Raw genomic sequence first — 5290 nt, forward strand, 5'->3', positions numbered from 1 at the left:
TTGGCAAGTTGGAACTGTGAGATTCACTACGTGCACCACTGGTATTTTGTGGAAAGGCACATGTAAGATTCTGCAACAGTCTCTGCTGATACTCCTGCATGCGTGCATCCCTTTCTATGGCAGGAATAATTTCTGCAAATTTACTTTTGTACCAGGGATCTAACAGTGTGGCAACCCAGTAGTCAGGATTATTTCTAATTCTCACAATTCGAGGGTCATGTTGCAGGTAGTGCAGCAAGAAGGCACTCATGTGTGTTGCACATCCAGGAGCACCAAGTCCCTGTTGTGTTGGTGGCGAGGTAACAATCATGCTTCCTTCCTCTGTCCTCTCCCCCCAACCTCGCACAACAGAAATGTGATCAAGGTCTCCCTCATCTGATGAGTCTTCCATCAGTTCGTCCTCCACTTCTTCCTGGGCTCCTGCACCTTCCTCACTAGTTTGGCTGCTACCATGCGCCCTGGTAAAACCATCTCCCCCACCCTCACATGCCTGCCGCCTTGGTGCTGCCGACCGTCTGGACCTTGCAGATGTTAGCCCTTCCGCATGCAACTCCTCCTCCTCTACTTCCTCCACCTCCTCTTGTGCCACCACCTGACTCCGAATTCTGTTTAAGATGTGCTCCAGCATGTAAATCACCGGAATAGTAATGCTGATAATGGCATCGTCAGCACTAAACATCTTCGTCGCCATTTCAAAACTGTGCAGAAGGGTGCATAGGTCCCTGATCTGAGACCACTCCTCCAGCGTGATTTGCCCCACCTCCGGATCTCGTTGGCCCAGGCTATACGTCAGAACGTATTGCACCAGGGCTTGTTGGTGCTGCAACAGTCGCTGCAACATGTGCAGAGTTGAATTCCACCGGGTAGGCACATCGCATTTTAGCCGGTGAAGTGGCAGGCCCAACGACTTCTGTAGAGATGTAAGTCGCTGAGCTGCGGGATGCGAACGGCGGAAGTGAGCCCACAGCGACTGTGACCTCTGCAGAAGGCCATCTAGTCTGGGATAGTGGGCTAAAAATTGCTGGACAACCAGGTTCAACACGTGAGCCATACAAGGCACGTGTGTGACATTGCCCCGGCGAAGGGCCGCACCCAGGTTTGCAGCATTGTTGCACACGGCCTTCCCTGGTTTCAGGTCCAGTGGAGACAACCATTCATGAAATTGGTTCTCCAGAGCTGACCACAACTCCTCAGCTGTGTGACTCACATTTCCCAGACATTTCAAAGTAAAAACCGCCTGATAACGTTGAGCCCTACTGCCAGCATAGTAAGGAGGTGTGCAGGATCCCTTCTGCGGAGTTAGAAAGCTTGTGGCATGACCAGACAGGCTTTGGGTGCAGGTGGAAGACTGAGAGGAGGTTGAGGAGGCAGAAGCAGTGGAGGAACGTTGACATAAAGAGGATTGACGCACAACTCGTGGGGACGGCAAGACTTGGACAGCAGCCTTTTGTCCTGCTGTCACCATAGTTACCCAGTGCCCAGTCAGCGACATGTAACGCCCCTGTCCATGCCTACTCGTCCAAGTGTCTGTGGTGAAATGCACCCTGTCACACACAGAGTTTCTCAAAGAAGCGGTGATGTTGTGTGCGACATGCTGGTGGAGGGCAGGCACACCTTTCTTTGAGAAGTAGTGCCGACTGGGCATCTGGTACTGGGGAACTGCGACGGACATAAGGTCTCGAAAATCCTCTGTGCCCACCAGGCGGAAAGGCAGCATTTCTGTAGCCAAGAGCTTGTAGATGGTGAAATTCAACCTCTTAGATTTCTCATGGCTAGGAGGAAATGGTCTTTTACTTGTCCACATCTGAGGGACCGAGGGCTGGCTATTGTGCTTAGACGGGGTTGATAAGGGTGTCCCCGGCAAACTGCCAGTCTTTGAGGAAGATGCAGGCAGACATGTTAGGTTGCCTTGATCCAAAGGTGGTGCTATCGATGTCGGACAGCGCTCAACACCAGCTGGTGTTACCACCTCCAAAGAAAATGATGACCTGCCAATCACGCTGGCTGTTGCGGGTAAAGAGGTGGCAGGTCTGCGCCCCAAAACAGGTGTGACTGCTGTCCCCCCAGTCACAGAGGATGAAGAGGCCGCGGATGCACAAGATATGGCAGACGGTGTTTGGCCCGGCCGGCTAGGCCGCATTGTAGCACACTGAGCTTCCCACTGCAACTTATGCTTCATGTCCATGTGCCGGTTCATGCATGAAGTACTCAAACTATGTATTTTTTGGCCTCTACTTAACTTTTGCTGACAAATGTTACAGATAACATGAGTTGGGTCATCTTTATCGATCTGAAAAAATGCCCAGGCTATGCAAGGCTTAGCACCCATGCGACCTGTAGAGCCACCACGACTTGTGGTGAGAGGCAGAGTTGTGTTTGAGGATGCAGTTGTTGACGTGCTTCCAGTACTACGTCTCTGTCCAGGAAGGCGCAACCTGACCTCGTCATCACTAGCATCTTCCTCCACCTCCTCTGCTGACCTCATCTCTTGGTTGACTGTGGGTTGACAGTAAGTGGGATCTCCAACCTCATCATCATCACCCTGTGCGTTATCACACCCGTCGTCCTCAGAGCCAACCTGTTCCTGCCCTGACAAAAACCTAAAGTTGTCGCTCCAATCAGGTATTTGAGTCTCATCATCGTCTTCCTCATTGTCTCTACCAACAGGAGTTACAGTTTGGGAATGAGGGTCTACATTATGGTCAGAACCTTCTGCGTCTGGTCCTGGATCAGATTCATAAAGATTCTGGGCATCAGTGCAGATCATTTCCTCGTCTGGATTCACAGAAGCGCTGGAGTCGACCTCTGATTCCCAGGCTATAGTATGAGTAAACAGCTCTGCAGACTCAACCATCTGTTCTACCTCATACTCAGACGGGCAGCTGGAGATTTGGGAGCTGTGAGGAAGCAAGTGCGATTGGGGTGACACCTTTGAGGACTGGAGTATTTGTGATGTTGAAGTTGATGTGGAGGAGAGCCCAATTAAAGGAGCACTTGATATCCGTTGTAGTACCTGCTGTTTTTGTGCCTCATCTGGAATTTGTAGCGATTGGTGTGGCCGTAAGAAAGGGATCTTATCACATTGTCCACTAAAAGAAGTAGACATTTTAGTTTGGCCGGAAGATGGTCTTTCTTCTGCAGATGTTACTGTTGCTTTAACACCTACCCCACGGACACAACCTTTTTTCCCCTTCCCAACACGCCTATTCCCCTTTCCACAAGCAGCAGGCCTTTTTCCACTCATTTTGGTGGTTAACTAATTCACAACTCTGGAGTTGTTTGCACAAAAAAGCAATGGATGGGAACCGAGCAGAGCTGAGTGGCCAAACTGTGGTATTAGGCCAAAACTATTGGCTGGGTTAGATGCAGAAAAAAATTATATTCAATTTGCATCCTGATGGAGGTCAGTATAGATGGACTAATAGAACAAGTCCCACACACAGCTAGAAGCCCAAATATTTTTTCAGAGGTAGATGCAGAAAAAAATTGTATTCAGTTTGCAACCTGATGGAGGTCAGTATAGATGGACTAATAGAGAAAGTCCCACACACTGCTAGAAGGCCAAATATTTTTTCAGAGCTAGATGCAGATATAAATTATTTTTAATTTGCAACCTGATGGAGGTCAGTATAGATAGACTAATAGAGAAAGTCGCACACACTGCTAGAAGGCCAAATGTTTTTTCAGAGCTAGATGCAGATATAAATTATTTTTAATTTGCCACCTGATGGAGGTCAGTATAGATAGACTAATAGAGAAAGTCCCACACACTGCTAGAAGGCCAAATATTTTTTCAGAGGTAGATGCAGAAAAAAATTATATTCAGCTTGCAACCTGATGGAGGTCAATATAGATGGACTAATAGAGAAAGTCCCACACACTGCTAGAAGGCCAAATATTTTTTCAGAGCTAGATGCAGATATAAATTATTTTTAATTTGCAACCTGATGGAGGTCAGTATAGATAGACTAATAGAGAAAGTCCCACACACTGCTAAAAGGCCAAATGTTTTTTCAGAGCTAGATGCAGAAAAAAATTATATTCAGTTTGCAACCTGATGGAGGTCAGTATAGATGGACTAATAGAACAAGTCCCACACACAGCTAGAAGGCCAAATATTTTTTCAGAGGTAGATGCAGAAAAAAAATATTTTTAATTTGCAGCCTGATGGAGGTCAGTATAGATGGACTAATAGAGAAAGTCCCACACACTGCTAGAAGGCCAAATATTTTTTCAGAGCTAGATGCAGACAAAAAATTATTTTTAATTTGCAACCTGATGGAGGTAAGTATAGATGGACTAATAGAGAAAGTCCCACACACAGCTAGAAGCCCAAATATTTTTTCAGAGGTAGATGCAGAAAAAAATTATATTCAGTTTGCAACCTGATGGAGTTCTGTATAGATGGATTAATAGAACAAGTCCCACACACAGCTAGAAGCCCAATATTTTTTCAGAGGTAGATGCAGAAAAAAAATATATTCAGTTTGCAACCTGATGGAGGTCAGTATAGATGGACTAATAGAGAAAGTCCCACACACTGCTAGAAGGCCAAATATTTTTTCAGAGCTAGATGCAGAAAAAAATTATATTCAGTTTTCAACCTGATGGAGGTCAGTATAGATGGACTAATAGAGAAAGTCCCACACACTGCTAGAAGGCCAAATATTTTTTCAGAGCTAGATGCAGACAAAAAATTATTTTTAATTTGCAACCTGATGGAGGTCAGTATAGATAGACTAATAGAGAAAGTCCCACACACTGCTAGAAGGCCAAATGTTTTTTCAGAGCTAGATGCAGATATAAATTATTTTTAATTTGCCACCTGATGGAGGTCAGTATAGATAGACTAATAGAGAAAGTCCCACACACTGCTAGAAGGCCAAATATTTTTTCAGAGGTAGATGCAGAAAAAAATTATATTCAGCTTGCAACCTGATGGAGGTCAATATAGATGGACTAATAGAGAAAGTCCCACACACTGCTAGAAGGCCAAATATATTTTCAGAGCTAGATGCAGATATAAATTATTTTTAATTTGCAACCTGATGGAGGTCAGTATAGATAGACTAACAGAGAAAGTCCCACACACTGCTAAAAGGCCAAATGTTTTTTCAGAGCTAGATGCAGAAAAAAATTATATTCAGTTTGCAACCTGATGGAGGTCAGTATAGATGGACTAATAGAACAAGTCCCACACACAGCTAGAAGCCCAAATATTTTTTCAGAGGTAGATGCAGAAAAAAAATATTTTTAATTTGCAGCCTGATGGAGGTCAGTATAGATGGAC

This window comes from Phyllobates terribilis, unplaced genomic scaffold (genome assembly GCF_046119375.1).
Source record: "Phyllobates terribilis strain yellow unplaced genomic scaffold, ASM4611937v1 Scaffold_12__6_contigs__length_324123572, whole genome shotgun sequence".
Taxonomy (NCBI): Eukaryota; Metazoa; Chordata; class Amphibia; order Anura; family Dendrobatidae; genus Phyllobates; species Phyllobates terribilis.